Source organism: Papio anubis, chromosome 8 (assembly GCF_008728515.1).
Source record: "Papio anubis isolate 15944 chromosome 8, Panubis1.0, whole genome shotgun sequence".
Lineage (NCBI taxonomy): Eukaryota > Metazoa > Chordata > Mammalia > Primates > Cercopithecidae > Papio > Papio anubis.
This window is the reverse complement of record NC_044983.1, coordinates 59,139,287-59,149,531: the sequence shown is the minus strand read 5'-3', so window position 1 is coordinate 59,149,531 and position 10,245 is coordinate 59,139,287. Positions and strand designations below refer to the sequence as shown.

The window sequence follows — 10,245 nt, the reverse complement described above, 5'->3', positions numbered from 1 at the left end:
TTCTTTTTAAATCACTTTTAACCTCAGGAAGAATTTTAATTATCTTGTATAATAAAGTCTTTCCTTATTTCACCCCCTGTAGGAGAAAAACATATTAAACCTTATTTTTGTCAAAAGATAAGAGCAGTATTAAGTTTAAATTGATGTCATTATGAAATATTTGATATCAGGATTACAAATTTCAGCTTCAGTAATTATTCGATTGGTCACAAAAGGGTATCATTCCACTGCCAACTCCTAGCAAGAGGCCATCAGAGTTATCAGCATGCATGCGATACACTCGGGACTGTTGGGGGAAGAGAAAAATGTGTTCTTTCTATTCCAGTAGAGTCTTGTGATTCCAAGGTTAAATTATTGAAGCAGTTTGGGAGGTACTTTTTAATATGATTTTCAAAAAGTTTTCTCCTCATTATCAACTCTTTAATAAACACTTCAAAGTTTCTGTGAGCTTCTCCATTGGGAAAAATATTAATTCATGAGCCTTCTTCCCAAACATACGCTCATTTCTCTCATTGGGATTCAAGAACTCAAGGAGGAAATGTTATGCAAGTGTCTGCATATAGAAAGACAAAGTTTTCCTTCCTCTTTTTTCTCATTTCTCCTACAAAGGCATTCCCTTCATGCCTAGCACATAACTTCCATTTTGCAGTATGATTCTGGCAAGAGGTGCAGACTCGCCAACTCAGCAAGGTTCTCTGACACAAGGTACTAATCTATCCTTCTCCTTTTTATTCCTGATCTGTATAAAATAACAAAAAAGCATTGACTAGCATCAATGCTAGGCATCAATAGGCTAGGCATCATGAGAAGCACTTTCCAGTGCTTTCATTTCATTTAATCTTCACAGCTCTATCCCCATTTCCTAAAGAGGAAATCTAATCCTTGGAAATGTTCACTGGCTGCCCCAAGGTAATACAGCTGGTAAATGGTGAGATTTGAATGCATTTCTAAAGTTTGAAGAGAGAACCCACTCATTTAATTTCCACAATTCCATAGTTTTTTATTCTGACAGAGAGGAACTAGCTGTTTTCATACCTTATAGAAGGTATGAAATTTGGATATGCATGGTGCCTTGAAAAAGAATGGCATTTTTTATATATGCCCGTCTTGATGTAGTTCACTTTGACTCTTGCCATAGAACTGCGTGTGGGTGAAACTTTAAAGCAGATCACTGGCAACTTCATGTTAACACTCATACTACAGAAGAATTAAATAAGTGTAAGATTCAATTACACCGTATTTTATTTCAGGGAGCTCAAATTACTACAGAAGAAGTCTATGTATTATTCTGCTAAAATCAGGATAAATACAGCATGTAGGGGACCAGCAGAAAGATTAGCTTCATGCCTTTAAGGACCCAGGTGGTCATGGGCTCTAACATCATGCAAGGTCATCGTAGGTGCCAACCTGCAGCCTGGAACCTTGGAAAGAAAGAGTAGAGGACAGAAGGGGAGGGTTTGCTGGGTCAGGTGAAGAAGTGCCCAGAAAGAAAACAGAAAAGATTGGGTGAACAGCTAGCCAGTTCATTTACTTTAGGTACACAGAATAATACAAAGTAGATGCAATAATTAAAATTTGAAGAGTTCGTTATGGGTATTTCTATGGCGTGCACTAAAATTTCATTTTCTTTTTGTTTAATGTGATTATTTTTTACTGTCTCTCAAATTTACTAACTGTTGTTTAGTTTTTGTCTTGGTAAGTCCCTTTAAATCTTCTCTGGGAGAAAATGGCAAGGGGTGGCTATACTTAGTTAATGAATATCCTGTGGAGCCAGATAATAATAATGTTAATACCTGCTAATATTTGTACATCATATATTATGTGCCAAGTACTATTCTAAGTATTTTGCACATACTGACTCATTTGATACAACCACATAGTTTTAGTGTATTTATTATTCATGCATAATTAAATCTGCTTTAAATTATGTTATATAGTTTTTATGAGAATGTTAAACCATTGATTCATGATCTTTATTGAAATTTTTTTTTTCTTTTTTTTTTTTTTTTTGAGACAGAGTCTCGCTCTGTTGCCTAGGCTGGAGTGCAGTGGTGCAATCTCAGCTCACTGCAAGCTCTGCCTGCCAAGTTCAAGCAATTCTCCTGCCTCAGCCTCCTACGTATCTGGGATTACAGGTGCCTGCCACCACGCCCGGCTAATCTTTGTACTTTTAGTAGAGATGGGGTTTCACCACATTGGCCAGGATGGTCTCCATCTCTTGACCTCGTGATCCACCTGCCTCGGCCTCCCAAAGTGCTGGAATTACAGGCGTGAGCCACCTCACCTGGCTCTCAACTTTTTTGTTTGTTTGTTTTAACCAGAAGTATGTGCACTTTATTGAATGCCATTGTATAAAAGTGTGTGAGGACAAAAGGCTGATACAGGACTTGGCTCCGGGGGCAGGGCAAGGAATGGAAGATGGAGTGCATGGGATATAGGTCACGGGCAGAGCCCCTGGCCTGGATGATGCCTCCTGATCTATCAATAGACTTGGAAGATCAACACCGGGATGATGATGAGCAGAACGGTCATGACAATGCCCACAATCAGGGCCCAGATGTTCAGGCACTTGGTGGTGGAGGCATAGGGGCCTGGTCAGGTCACCAACCATCTTCCTGTCCCTAGACGTCATGGAGTAGGCAAATGCTATGAAGCCCAGGCAGCTGGAGTTCATGAAAAGGGTGTTGAACAGCGACCAGACAACATGGTCGGGCACAGAGGTCTCACTGCTGAAGTGGATCATGGTGGACATTGGAGGAGTAGAGTTGTGGAGTATCCCCACCACAGCCACCTCATGCTCCTCCTTGAGCATCTCATAATTGCGGGGGGCGGCTGCTGTTGGCAGGAGTGAAGAAGGTTTGGAAAGTGTGGTTCATGGTGTCGAGGGAAGACCAGTTGTGGTCAGGTTGCTGGGATGGTTCTCAATAGGCCCTCCATCTCCCCAGTAGTTTCAATTTCTCCTGAACTATTAAATTAATGAAGAAGCCCTTTTTTTGTTATCAGTCAATGCAAAGGTAAACTTCCACCAAGCTTACCTGTATAAACTGTTAAAACACAGATTGCAGGGCATCTCTTCCAGAGTTAATGATTCAGTAGGTCTGGGATAGGGCCAAGAATCGTGTTGCTCCAAGTGAAACTGATGCCATTGATATAGATGAAGCAAAAAGACAGTCTGGAAAGGCATGATAAAACCCTAAAAGATATTAACCCTTGGAGTCTTAGGGAAATGCAAGAGAACGTGTTATAAGAGCGGGTACAATTCTGATTTTTGTCAGAACCAAAGAAACAGTGTCACTGGATGTTCATTAGAATACGGTTTCCAAAAGTCATGGAAGCAGACAAGGCTGCAGCAGAAATGATGTCATATTGAGTTAGTCTATTTCCATAGAGTAAACAGATGCTCTGTTCTGCTGGTGAGCTTAGTGAGACCTCCAAACCCCTTCTGAAAAGAAAACTTCAGGGGTTTTAAGGCAGCCTGATATTTAGAGCCACCTTAACATGGAAAAATGAGACAGCATACAGGAAGAGATCTCACAGGCCAGGAGGAAGGGATGTCGAGGTAATCAAGAGAGATGGACTCTCTAAAAACAAGTTGGAGGAGCACACTCCCCAGCCAGCCGTCATAACCTACATGGGGTAGACAAAAGCAGAATAGGAACACCATCCCTCAACTCTGGACTGAGTCTGACTTTGTAATTTGAGAACAGAGCAGAACATGACAATGTGATGGATGCCCTATTCCTCTTCCTCCCTGAGTAATATTGCTTAGGATCTCTTTAGTGCCAGAGGCAATTTCAGGGGCTCTACAGAACATGATTGTATCTGGGGCCTTTTAAGTTCCAACTGTGAGATCGGTTTATAGGACATTTTTCTAAAATGAATTGTTACATGTTTTGGTCTCTGCTCCTGATTCTCACTGCCTTTGCTAGATTGGCTATTTTAAAATCCTACTTTAACCATGAATGAGCAACATGATTCTTTCATGTGGGGAAAGAGATTGCTGTTGTTATACCCACAATTGATCTTTCCTATTTCTCTAAGATTGGGTTGGCTGAGAAAGGGATCACCTTCCTTCTCCCGTTCTTTCCTTCCACTTGAGAAGCAGTAAGAAGGATACTCAAGTGTCACTGACAGCCACAGGGCCTTATGTACTATGGGAGTTCAAACATGTACGATTCAATTTAGGAAAGGGAATTGCTCTCCAAGTATCATTAAGCCATTAAGCATTTTTTTATTATAAATGAGGAAAGGCAGGACATGGGCTGGGAGAGGGCAAAGAGGAATTAGTCCATCCTAGCAATTCTGCCAATATTAGTTCATTTACTCATTCAGCAAATCTTTATTAAAAATTTCACCATATCATCACGTGACTGAACTCTGGAAGTAGATGGGGAAAAACAGATACACAGATCATCCTCTTGTATACATTATATTTCAGCAGGAAGACCAGATATTAAGCAGCTAAATTCATTATTAATTAATTGTGATATCAATAAGGCCTGCGAAGCACCACTACAGCCCCGGAGCTGGTCTGATTATGGGATCAGGGAAAGCTTCCCTTGATGAACTGACCCAAGCAAGTCTGAAAGATGAGTTGAGTTCTCTGATAAGAGGGTTTCAAATAGGAAAAGACTTGTTGGAAAGCTCAAAGGTAGGAGCACATACTATACACTAGAGGAACTAGCAGAGGACTGCTGGAAAGGCGGTGAAGAGGACAGAACATTCAACAGGAGCTGGGGTGCCTGGACAGTCTGTGTGGGGCAACTATCACCATGACAACAAATGAATGCAAAACGTTCTCCAAGCATCAAGGACTTTGTCTAGAACAACCAAAGAGCCATCCACCAATCCATCTTTTTGAATCCAAAGCATCTAGGGTACAGCTGAGCAGAAGAAGGTGCTCAATGAATGTAGGTTGAATAATGAATAAATTAATCAAAAACGTAAGCATGTGTATAAAATCTATCTTTCACACACTGGAGTCGGCTTTGGTCCATTTACTGCAATATTTCAAAATCATATAAGCATCTGAGTTCGCTGAATTTGAAAAGACAGCCCAAAATAATTACTGTATTCTGAACCACTATGCTCTCAAATTCATTCCTATTGCAGCATGTGCACTCTCGTCCAGCCTTTTTAGTTTTCTGTCCAAATAAAATTAGGAGTGTTTTCAAAATACATATTGGAGCATTATTAATATCATATCAAATACTTGAAAATTTCATTAACAAGATCCAGAAGAGATCATAGTATCAGAAGCAGCTGAAAACAATATACACAATGAAAGGAAAGACCTTCTCCCTACAACATTCTTTCACTCTTCACACGTTTTTCTCTTCCATTGCCATCTCTGAAAGCATTAGGCCAAAACTTGAAAAATTAAAATAACTTTTTAGACAGTTGATGCCTTTTCATTCATTCAAATTGCATTCATCTTTTTATTCATCTGTTCGTATCTACTGAGTTGCTACCATATATGGAGCACTGTGCTAAATGCTGGAGATGCAAAGATGAAGGTAACATGTTCTTTACTGTTGAGAGCATTAGGAGAAGTACACAGACGATAAATGTTAACATGTCTCAGGTAGAGAAGCTGGCTTTGGGGAGAGTGGAAACACCAAAGAAGGAACAGTCAGTTCTATCTTGGGCGGAGCAATGGGGAACCTGCTGCATGGAAGAATGTCCAGGCAGGAAAGGCTCACAGAAGAGCTGACATCTTCCTGAATCTTGAAAGTGTCCATCAAACAAACAAGGGACAGAAAGAGGTAGCATTCCAGGCAGAGGAAATAACCAGAGCAAATGCATAGAGATGTGAGATAGCTTGTGAAGTTCAAAGAGCTGCACATGGTTTGGTAGAGAGGAGCACAAAGTTCAAGGTAGAATGGGAACGAGTTTGGTCACGGACATATCTCAGTGAAAGGGTAGCTACTGAAGGACCCTAAGCAGGAGAATGAAAAGCCAAGAATTTTATCTCAAAAAGAAAAATCCAATAATAGTGTAAAAAACTGGTTAGAAGGTATTTAAGACTAGAGGCGATTTTCTAGTTGGAACTAGAATGTTTATGAAGATAGAACTGATAGGATTAGGATGGTTTCCTGAAAACCCATGTCAAAAATAAGAGGATAGTTACATAGTTTTTTTTTCTTTTTTTTTTTTCTTTTTTTTTTTTTTTTGAGACAGAGTCTTGTTCTGTCGCCCGGGCTGGGCTGGAGTGCAGTGGCACGATCTTGATTCACTGCAAGCTCCGCCTCCTGGGTTCACACCATTCTCTGGCCTCAGCCTCCTGAGTAGCCGGGACTATAGGTGCCTACCACCATGCCCGGCTAATTTTTTTTTGTTTGTTTTTGTATTTTTAGTAGAGATGGGGTTTCACCGTGTTAACCAGGATGGTCTCGATCTCCTGACCTGGTGATCTGCCCACCTCAGCCTCCCAAAGTGCTGGGATTACAGGCATGAGCCACCATACCCGGCCTTTATTTTTCTATTAACATATCAGTACCTTTGTACAAAATTATACAAAGCTAGAGTCGGTTTGAGCGAGACGGCATCTAACCCAGTATCCTAAGTTTGCCGAGGAACTAAGACCCAGAGAAGGTAAGAGCTGCAGAGCTAAGCAGGGCAGAGCACCCCAAGGTGTCCTCAGTCTGGTCCATTACTCTTCTCCCTTCATCTTTCTCCAATTTACTAATCAATTAATGTTCAGCTATCAAATAGTACCTCTAGGATGCTACTTCAAGGAACTAAGCAAAAATTCTTTATAATACAAATCACTTAATTTTATATTTTTTGCATTTGTATGTTTACATATTACATTGTGCCTGCCTAAAATTATTTAAAAACGAAAAAAAAACTGCTGACACAGGTACTACCTGTGGGATACATAGAACTATGACAATTATGAAATAAAACAATCATTAACATTTATAACTCTAATTCACATTCGTCTTTAGTTTCCTCAGTGTGCTCATTCCAAGGGAGTCTTTTACTCTTTGATAATTATAGGCCTGTGTTTGCAGCCTAGTTCTGCCACCTGTTAGCCGGGTGATCTTTGTCAAGTCACTTAACCTCTCTATGCTTCAGTAAAATCGTTGTAATAATAAAATCTATCTGACGAGGTTGTGGAAGCCTTAAATGAGTGAATGCACTAAACTAGGTTCATAAGTACTATGTAGTGCTAACAATATATGTCTGAAATGATTCAGCTAGCCATGGGGTAATGTGAAATGGGATGCTAAAACTGACAAGGCCAAACTTTTATTATATGTCACCAAACAGATTTATCTATAGTTGTTTGCAACCTTCCATGAGTCTGTGAGGTTGCTTCACATGATCAGGTTAGATTTGGATGAGGTGATTCTCCTACTCACCTGTTTTGCAATTATTTTCTTCTGGCTTTCTGACTTTTCAAGTATTATCTTTTCTCATTAAAAAAAAAAAATGATGTTCTATCATGGCTCTAAACTTACTGAAAACATCACAAACCCTGTGGAATGTTTGCCAGTGATGCAGTTGAAGTTCTCAAATTAATGAGAAATCCATTTCTGCATTCTTGATTCTGTAGTCAAATGCTAATTTTTAGTCTTCTAACAATAGGTACCCACTCATTCAACAATAAATGCACACTAGGGACATAGTATGTGGGGAACATTCTGTTAGGTGCTAGCAGGGTAGAGACATTACCCATACTCAAGGGAATCACCATGATACAGGGGGGTTATTCATTAAACCCTATCCACAGAGAATGAAACCAACCTGGCCCTCATGGAGCATCAGGTCTACTGAGGGAGACAGATAATAAACAGGGAAACAAAGAAGCACACAAGTACAAAGTGGGAAGAGGCTTGTGAAGGTAAAGAACAGGTTAAAATTATGCTACCACTCACGATCCAAGGGTGAAAGTCTGTATAGATAGTGTGAGCATTAGCAAACTGACCATGGGTCTACTCACCTAGCACAGTAAAGCCAAACATTGACACTGACGTTTGCAGCAAGAGAAAAAAGGACATTTATTCTCATGGTGCCAAGCAAGCAAGAAAGGCAGCTCACACTTAAGAGCTCACATCAACCTCCTTGATGGCTTACAGGCGAGGGCTTTTAAAGACAGGGGTACATTTCAGGAAAGCAGAAGTTACAGGCAAAATTGCAAATTAATGTATGAAGGTCACACATTGATTTGGCCCAAAAAAGCAGGATATCTTGAAGTGGGGGCTTACAGGTCATTGTGGATTCAGAGATTCTTTGATTTGTAATTGATTAAGGAAGCAAAGCTTTGTCCAAAAACTTGGGGTCAACGGAAGGGAATGTTACAGTTTGGCCTGTGGATGTCACTTCCTCCAGGCCTCTCAGGAAGATATTTAGAGCAAAGAACAGAGGTCAGAGTTTAGTCCTCGGTTTCCCCTTATCTGAGGCCTACACGACAGTAGTTGGCATTTTCCATGTGGTGGGGATCTGGGTTTCTAAAAAACAATTGAGTTACACATGTCAAGATATTATCTTTAGTTTGTATAGAGAACCAAACATCTTGTTTAATTTGCTTGAGTGGCTGTTGTTTAAGCTATTATTATCGTCTTGCTTATCAGGTTGGTCATTTACTTCTCAAAGCTATTCAGGTGCCTTCAATTTTCCTTGAAAGGACTCAATTTTTTTTTTTTTTAATTTCATTTTTATGCTTGGGAGGCCCAGCAGGCCCCTAAAAAGGTCCCTACTCTATTTTGTGAGCAGGGAAAGCCACAATGGGAAAGTAATGACTGGGCTGGGACCAGCTCAGAAGCGGGGGAAAAGGGCATCCAAAGAACAGGGCAAAAATGGTCAAAGCAAAGGGAAGAGAATGACTGAAGGTCCTGTGATGGGGAAATACTTAACTATGTCCAATAGGAGAAAGTAGCCCAGTGTGGCTGAAACAAAGGTAGGATGTACCAGGTGAGAATACAGAGGAGAGTAGGAGTAATAACATGTACATTACAAGCCACAGCCAAGAGTACGTATATATGTTATTCTTAATGCAATGGAAGATTTTTTTTTTTTTTTTTTTTTTTTTTTTTGAGGCAGAGTCTCGCTCTGTCGCCCAGGCTGGAGTGCAGTGGCGCGATCTCGGCTCACTGCAAGCTCCGCCTCCCGGGTTTACGCCATTCTCCTGCCTCAGCCTCCCGAGTAGCTGGGACTACAGGCGCCGCCACCACGCCCGGCTAATTTTTTGTATTTTTAGTAGAGACGGGGTTTCACTGTGTTAGCCAGGATGGTCTCGATCTCCTGACCTCGTGATCCGCCCGTCTCGGCCTCCCAAAGTGCTGGGATTACAGGCTTGAGCCACCGCGCCCGGCCTAATGGAAGATTATTAAAGGATTTAAGAAGTGATGTGAAGTCTACATTTTTTTAAGTTTCTCCTGGACTCTTGTGTTGGGAACGGGTTGGAAGGCTGAGCAGTTATACAGAGTTGGGGGAAGAGGACAGACCACGAGGAGGTCCGTCCAATAGCGCCCTCTCCAGATCACTAGGAAGTGGCCTACTTCGGAGAGAGGTGGAGGAATTCTGATCCATTTGGAAGCAGAATGGAAGGTTTTCCTGCTGAATTCGAGCTGTAGGATGAGGAAAAGGGAATAATCAAGGATGATGCTCATGTTGAGTGAATAGAGGTGAACGTCTGGGGAGGAACTTTTCTCCTGAGGGAAAATTTGTTCACTTTTTATTGGTCTTACACGGAGAGACCTTGCTATAATTATCTTACAGTAAATTAAATTCTAATAGAGTTACATATCAGTAATCTGGAAGACTGTTTTATGAGCTTCCCTGATACACACTGAATTAAACGCAGGGGAGAGTTGCAGTCATCCCTAGATTACTTTCCTCTCTGGACAACAGGCATCCAGTATTAAATGTACTTGGGAGAGTAACCCTGGGAGTTAATAATATCCCAAAGAAGTTTTGCCTCTTCTCCTCCCAGCTCCAGCTTTGCTTGGAATGAGCACAGGCCGTGCAGGAATGCAGCTGAATCCTTAATGAATCTGGCCATAGAACATGAAATGGGCAACCATCTTAGAATACCATATTACACTGAAATTGTGGTGTATTTTAGTAGTTTATGTGGCCCCCACATTATTAATGTGACTGACATAAAGTGAAAGGGGAAGCCTAGAGTCAAATACTCCCCAAATGAATAGCGGAGGTCACTCATGGTATTTCAAATTTCCCTTGCAAATGACTGATTCGGGGATATGCACATGATTCAATCCTAGTCGTCAATTCAAA

The 10,245-nt window shown here is 40.9% G+C and overlaps 1 pseudogene; it reads right to left on the bottom strand.

Annotated features, from left to right (window-relative positions):
* Positions 1–2,219: 2,219 nt before the first annotated feature.
* LOC110743956 lies at positions 2,220–3,402 on the bottom strand (annotated as a pseudogene).
* Between the last annotated feature and the right edge of the window lie 6,843 nt (positions 3,403–10,245).